The following is an 8,585-nucleotide window of genomic DNA, read 5'->3' on the forward strand; positions in this document are numbered from 1 at the left end:
GTTACCATAGAAGTTGCTTGCTTTTGCGGCGGCAGGGGGCGAAGGCGGGGAGGGGAGCGGCTGCAGGAGCGCCCGTTCGGTGCTGGTTTTCCGATGGCGGGTCTTTCCTTTCAGGTGTATTGCGGTGGCTTTCTCTAGCGCTGCCTCCAGTTCTGCGGATTTTACGTCGGAATAGTGCTGTCGTGTTTATATATTATATATATCGGGCTTGCCTTTCCCATAAGACGGATTGTGGGACAATGGAGGCGCATATTTCAGCCCAAGAAAATGGGGAGGAAAAATCCCCATTGCATGTATAACTCTGAAGAGGCAAAGAGAAAAGAACGCTTCACAATTATTATATAGAACAGTTAGTCTTGATGGTAGCAGTGATCCTCCCAGATGCAAGTTGTTTCGTCACCGAAGTCCTCTAATTTCTCCCATTTTTGGTGGCTAACGTTTAGTAAGCCATTTAACATAAATTGCAAGAGCAAAACGACGGAAGGCTACATTTAGGGGTTATTTTTCACACTCAGCAAATATATGTACCACCACCACCCCGCTAAAATAAAAAAAATGTGTTCTATCCACCTTCAGTACCATGATGCCAACTCTTGCTCTTGCCAACTGCCTCTTACTTGCCCCCATCAGGATGAATAAGGCAGAGATGCATCTCCCATAAAATCTTTGAAGCAAGAAGATAAACTGAGGATGGACTTAACTTGTGTAGAGGTGGGAGAATTGGATCAGGCCAATGGCACATCTAGTCCAGCACCCTGTTCTCAAAAGTGGCCAGCCGGATGCCTATGTAAAGCCTGCAAACAGGACCTGAACACAATAGCACTCTCCCCTCCTGTGGCTCCCAACAACTGGTATTCAGATCAGAAGCATTACTGCCTCCAACCAATTTTGACAGGCGGGTGGAGCTGGGTTGAAATGAAAGCTTCAGAACTACACTGAAGCAGACAGAATAGCCCAACTACTGTACATGGTATGTGTTTGCTAAACAGATCAGTGAGGTGCTAAAGGGCCACACAAATAGCTTTTTGATTTATCAGTGGAATTAAAATGTTGCCTTACAACGTTTCATTAAAATATCCATAAATTAAAAAATATCAGAGTCAAATCTATATCACTGTGCAGGGCTGGGGATTAGGGCAGCTTGTTGCCCAAGAGCAGTACTGTACTGGTTTTGCAAGCTAACCCAGGATACTGCATTGGTGTAGTAGCATGGATCCACCTGCTGCAGCGTTTGCTGGGTGCACTACACAGCTCATGCAGAAAGCAAAACGGGAGAGGATGGTGCATGAGACAGAACTGGAGACAACAACTCATATGTAGTTCCTGTGTCCACTTGCACAGCTAGCTATATCATTGTAGCCCTACACATAGAAACTTGGAATCATCTGACACTATTGCAGAAAGCCATTATGTATAATAGAATTGGAGAACTGACAGTATACATGTTTGGACTCACCTAATAATATTATTAAGCATCAAACATTAAAAACTTCCCTAAACAGGGCTGCCTTCAGATGTTTTCTAAAAGTCAGATAGTTGTTTATTTCCTTGACATATGATGGGAGGGCATTCCACAGGGCGGGCGCCACTACCGAGAAGGCTCCCTGCCATATAAGATGATGCTGTAGTTGTGTTTCTTTAAACCTCTTTCTGTTCTATTACAGCTATATGTGGCTGTATTCATATTTACTCAGAAGAAGGTCCCACTCCAACGCAGGTATACATATGGTGGAACTATAAAAAAAGTTTTGCTGAAGCTGCAGTCCTATTCATCCTTGAGAGTAAACTGAATAAGGCAGAACAGAGGAAATGCTGAGAGACACGCACACCAACTCCTGGGTTTCCCCCAATAATGTTGGTGGGTGGGGGCACTTGCAGAAGAGAATTGTTAAATGGGAGGGGATTGCTTGAACACTTTTCTTCTCTTGCTAATTTGTACTGTAGATAGCTCCTCCAAACCCTGAAACTTATTTAATTATGGCTGGGGCTGAGGGAAATAACTTTAGGGGGCATTTACAGGAAATAATCAGTGGACATGTGAGGAGTTAAATACTCCACACTCTCACACACTGGTCCTTGCCCTGAAAGTATTCCCCTTGGTCTTACATACAAATTACAGTATATCTGCATGTCTGTTTCAGCCCTATATTGGACTTACTTCTGAGTAAGCATGGATAGAATAGCTTGTTGCCGTTTGCTTTCACCTGAAATAAAGGATATTAATTTGTAACTTACCTTAAATCACATGAGTGTTCACCAGTGTTTGTAATGGAAGCTAAGGTTCCAAGAATATTTTTTTATAGATTAGCAAGCTATTTTTATTGACGGTGGAATGGTGCTTAGAGGCCACACTGACGGATGTACCAGAAACAAGCATTGAAATTATGAAATAGGACCAAAGTATAGATAATCTATTTTGCTTTAGCAGAGGGTACTGATAATTATATGGTGCATGAAGGCAAAACAAAGCAACTTCTGTAACAGCAAGGCAGAACTATTCATTCCAGAACAAGGCAGTCATTGTTCTCTTGTTTAGGACCATTTTACCATTTTAAACTCTAAAGTCTAGAGCATTTGAAAGAAAATGGCATTTGACTTGGAATATTAGAAATCAACCTTGGTGATAATTAAGATTTGGTGCCATCTTCCATGGCATTTACCTGATATCAGTTCTGTAGTTTTTAGTTCATGCTGATCCTTACGAATCAAAATAATATTTGCTTCCCCAACTTACTTTCTCTCTCTCTCTCTCTCTCTCTCAACAGATGGAACCTACCAGTAAGTCTCTACAGGCTCCCTGCCCACTATTGTGTTAAATTCTGTGACTCTACAATTTGCAGGCCACAAATCTGTTCTCAGATAAAACACAAAATTTTGCTGGAACTGATAGCATCAGGAACAAAACAGTCTGGGATCCACATACCTTAACAAACACCTTATCCTGTTAAAGCATGTGGAAATATATTAATTTATTAACACCCTAAGGGCTACCAAACAACACTGCAAACAAATAGGTTTTGGACCCTAGGAGGATACTGACAAAGTATCAAAGTATCAAAGTAATAAAATATGAAACTAACTGAAGGAGCAAACAGAGATCGATTTAGCATTGTTTAGTTAAACATTTATTGGACAGCTTCAAATAAAAATTATGCATTAAAGTTCAATCCAAAGCCATAAAAATACAAAACCAGTATCAAAATAAGTTAGGTAACAGAGTATATCAATAAATGAACAAATAGATCTTTAAAACTTTAGAATTACAAAACCCTTGAAATCTTCAAGAATGTAAGAGTATTACTATTACTATCACTACTACTACTACTATGACTACTACTAAGTACTAGGTGCTTAACCTGGGTTCATATTTCCTTTGGAATGAGGAATAGCAGAGATACTGGTATCTTTATGATATATAGTTTATTTACACATATATATAACCTGAGCCTACAATGGAGGGATTCACAGCTTTCACATCCCAAGAGAGCCTTGGATTCAAACAAAAATCAAACATCACTCTAACTCTATTGTTCCCCAGCCTGTTGCCTCCCAGAAATTACAATAATCTTGGCATACGATCTACTCCCCTACCAAAAAAAAAAACACACCAAAAAAACCTCATGGCAATATCAAGTAGGTAAGACCAGTGTTAGGCAACCTAAGGCCTGGGGACCTGATGCGGCCCAATCGCCTTCTCAATCCAGCCTGTGGATGTTCCCGGAATCAGCATGTTTTTACATGAGTAGAATGTGTCCTTTTATTTAAAATGCATCTCTGGGTTATTTGTGGGGCCTCCCTGGTGTTTTTACATGAGAAGAACGTGTGCTTTTATTTAAAAATGCATCTCTGGGTTATTTGTGGGGAATAGGAATTTGTTCATTTATTTATTTTTCAAAATATAGACCAGCCCACAGCTGAAGAAGGTTGCTGACCCCTGGGTAAGACCATCTTCAAGTTCCATATATGCATGAAGATACAGAGCTGGGAATTTTGAGCAGTGCACAATAATTTTGAGCAGTGCACTATCTGCAAGGAAGTTTTCCAGAGTATATACTTTCTACTCAGGAAGCATGTGAAAACTGAACGGTTTAGGACAGTGTTCACTTTTAATTTGTGACATATGATTTAAAGGCTTGACAGTAGCTACCAGGGGGTAAATGGAGATGTATTGTTTGGTTGGGATAATTTTTGTGTTGCATATATTTTTGAAGTTGCAATAAACTTTGAACTTCCTTTTAAGGATGGAAAATCAGACTATGGCACAGTAAATGAAATAAGAGTAAGCCCATGAGCATTTCTAAGACAAATGTGAAAAACGCAAGAGAATATTTTTTCAATATGCTGTTCTTGTCCTGTTTGAAAAAGAGCTTTTTTTTTTTTTGCATTGCATTATTTATTTTGATTCACATTAAGGATGTTTTCAAGATGACTGGAGTTTCTGTGTCAGGGACAAAACTTCTGCAAATTATGAAACTGTACTTTCGTAGCTTGGTAAAATAGTGAAGGACACACAAATTGCACATACTGCATAACCATCTGGGTGACTTTCAAAAAATACCATGACAAATAACAGGGAGAAATTCCCTGAGTCATGAAAACAAGCTGACTAAATCTTAAAACACATTTCTGGAGTGAAAAATGACTCAATTTGTGTATTGGATTGTTTACTGATGATGATAAAAGTCTGAGGGATCAATCCACCAAGCTGTCTGCTGTGCAATTTCCATTCATTTTAATGGGCTTCCCAGTCTGAGATGCACTGAGAACTTTTTGATGATACAGCCACTCTTCAACTGTTGAAGAATTATGGTTCCTGGTTTGTTAGTTATAAAGATGTTTCTCCATCTTTCAAGAATTACTTTTTAAACTCAGATTGGGTTTTTCTACATTGTTGCTTTCCCTTTTATTTCTAGGATCACATTCTACTTATGAAACCTCAGTGCAGTGTTAGAAGATTCAGGACAGACAAACGAAAGTGCTACTTCATGTTAGAATTCCTGCTCCATGATTGCAGTCATGGGATTTTTGTCTATTCCATGACGGTATATGTTTTGACTCCACAGAGTGGGAAGTGACGGAGACAGGATGTTTGTGTTACTGCGTTCCGTTAAGTGTTAGAATTTAATCAATGCTTGAAGAGTTAAACTAGAAGTCAAACTCGTAATAGCTGGAGATTGCTCGAGAGGTGAACCATTAGCAGAGAATAATAAACACAGGGAGAATGGCCATCAGCACAACAGAGACTCTCTGCCAGCCAGCAGATGGATGAAGCCCCACCCAGAGCTCTGAGATAGTAAGAAATGCCAGAATTTTTGTTAGGGGGAAGTTTCAGGTAGCTGTGGCACGATCTAGTGAAAAAGGTGTCAGTCTGTTAAATGCAGCAATTGCAGGGGGTGGACCATAATGTGGGCTGCCTGTTCGAATCAGAGACTGCAGCAGTGGGAGAAACGGGACTCTCTTGCGAGTGTAATGATTTTAAACCCTCCACTGTAAGCTCGTATATATGTGAAAATAAACCATGTATCACAAAGATACCACCGTCTTTCCAAAGGAAACACAAACTCTGGCTAAGTGCTTGGACCCATAGATTCTCACATCACTCAGGGGTTGGGGTGGCGTGTAACAGTACTATCATTATTGTCCTTGAGAATAAATCCACTGCTCAAAGCGGAGTAGGATTGTGTGAACTGTCATCCCACTTCAGAGGATATGACTGAGTCTGGCACAATTTGGAATGAAACCATCTTACTTCTACTCCCCTCCCAGTGTAAGCACTGGATAAGTCCCCAGGGAAAGAACCAATTGGAGATGGAGAGGAATAGGAGATGACTGCATAGCTTCTCCAGCCAGTGCCAAGGACAAATGTTTTGTTCGTCCAACAGGCTGGCACTGTTGACACAGTGCTTAATGTAACATATTTCAGAATCCTCTTCAGACTGAAAGCAGCAATACAAATGCATCTTCTAGGTAGATATCTGGCCAACATTTTAATTAACTTCCCCTTCCAGGCAGGCGATATTAGCTCTATCTTCTAGAATGAGCAGTTAAGAAAGTAAAATACTTTGCTTTTCCAGCCTCCAAAGTAGCACCTGGATGGAATGCCAAAGACTTAGCTCTTCTTGCCATAATTGCACAAGAGAAACACATAGGGTACAATGCAGAGAAAATGCGCGCCTTATTCCTGTTAATACTGATTGATTTAGCCTATGTTCTAAAGTCCTATTGATTTCAACTAGTCCTGCAATTTTAGACAACTTACTTGGAATTAATGTATTTTAAATTGGTGAGGTCCGTATAGTTAAAGCTATGGTTTTCCCAGTAATGATGTATGGAAGGGAGAGCTGGACCATAAAGAAGGCTGATCGCCGAAGAATTTATGCTTTTGAATTATGGTGCTAGAGGAGACTCTTGAGAGTCCCATGGACTGCAAGAAGATCAAACCTATCCATTCTTAAGGAAATCAGCCCTGAGTGCTCACTAGAAGGACAGATCGTGAAGCTGAGGCTCCAATACTTTGGCCACCTCATGAGAAGAGAAGACTCCCTGGAAAAGACCCTGATGTTGGGAAAGATGGAGGGCACAAGGAGAAGGGGACGACAGAGGACGAGATGGCTGGATAGTGTTCTCAGAGCTACCAGCATGAGTTTGACCAAACTGCGGGAGGCAGTGGAAGTCAGGAGTGCCTGGAGTGCTCTGGTCCATGGGGTCACGAAGAGTCAGACACGACTAAATGACTAAACAACAACAACAAATTGGTGAGACTTACTTCTAAGTAATCCTGTGTAAGATTGGGCTCCAAATATCACTTCTCATAATATGGTCACTGTATGGTGACTCTTGAAATTTCTTAATACAGCAGCTATTCACAGCAAGCTTTTCATGTATCCTGGACCCATCTCTATAATGTAATTCATTTCTATGCCACTGACACCAAACATTGTTAGCAATGCCTAATGGAGGCTAACTTGGTGGTGAAAGCTGATCTGTGCATGCTGGTAGAACCGAAGGGGCTACTGTGGGAAACAGCCACCAAGTAGAAACACTTCCACCTGCAATATTGTGGGAACCTGCTTTGCTCTGGTTTGCACCACGGAACTAACTTTTTCATACTTTTCAAAATGGTTGTGTTTAAGTGGCTAGAACTGATGGAAATCAGCCAAATGTTCTGGACTGGTGCATGCATTACCGTTGCCAAATGTTGGGATCAGTGCTCTGACCTCTAATTTATTTTAGGCAAATTAATTTGCTTGATGGAAGAAAACGTCACTGCAATCATTTCTTTTTGGCAACAACGCCATCATACAACCATACTTTGTAAGGAACAAATGCATATTTGGTGGGATTGCTAAGTTGTCTGAAACGCTTGTGCATGTGCATTTGCCCTTGCTGTTGTGCTGCTAGATCCAAATAATGACAGCAGGCTGACATACGTCAGTGCTGAGGAACCTGGTGCCCTTCAACTCACATCATTCTTGACCATTGGCCATGTGGGCTGAGGCTGGTGGGAGCTGGATTAAGACAACATCAGGAAACCAACAACGTTCCCATTCCTGTTAAACATGGTTCTCTTTCCCTTCCCTATTCCATCATCACAGCAGCTATGTGAGGCAGGTAAGGCTGAGAGACAGTGACTGGCCCAAAGGCACACAGTTAACTTGACAGCTAAGTGGGAATTATAACTCGGGTCTCCTCAGTTCTAGTCTGAAACTCTAACCACTACTGTATATCATTGTATTCATTTTGTGAGTACCATTAATTCAAGAAGGATGTTGACAAATTGGGAAAGCTGCAGGAAAGGGAGAGAAGTGCCTACATTAATCACTGGAAGAAAGCACGAGAAGTACAGTAATAAAAAGAAAAGAAAACACTGTGAGACAAATTTAATACAGATCAAGTCGTTCAGACATTATAAAAGTTGTGTGCCACAACAGCCGGTAATCTAGTCAAGGGAAGCTATCAGGTAGTGATCACTTTGTAACTAGGTTAGTTTCAGCGAAAATGATGGGGCAAAGAGGCAGCGACTGATCCAAAGTCACCCAATGAGCTTTGTAGCTGAATGGAATCCCACTTGCTTAAGATATGTAGAGGATGTTATAAGAATAGTCTTCTGATTTATGGCTGGTTGATCTGTGGGAACCCCTCTCCCCCCACCCCAAACCCTTGGTCAATGAAAGTTTTGTTTTTACCAAGGTTGTTTTTTTAAAATGCAAATAAAAAAGTAATGCGTCAGGTATTTCTGCCTGTGAATTATTATTTTTAACCCCCTCAATACATCACACTGAAGTTGCTAAACAATTCCCGCTGAAAATAAGGCAATTTGAACGTTTAGGGGCTTGGTTCCTCAGTAAGCCTAACTGCTAAATCATGAACACACCCACAACACAAACTTTTCAACAAATTGTACCACCAACAGCGCAATCCTCTGCAGGTCAACCCCATGGAGTTCAACAGAGCCTACCTAAAAAAAACAGAAATACTGTACACATTCCTAAAAGAGCAACGGCCGGCAACGCCCTCTCTCGGCGGCAACCTCCCTTCCTAGGCGGCTGAATCTCCGCTTGCGGCTCCCCATCGACGTCACCAGC

Source organism: Podarcis liolepis, assembly GCF_965112155.1.
Source record: "Podarcis liolepis genome assembly, chromosome: 4".
NCBI lineage: Eukaryota > Metazoa > Chordata > Lepidosauria > Squamata > Lacertidae > Podarcis > Podarcis liolepis.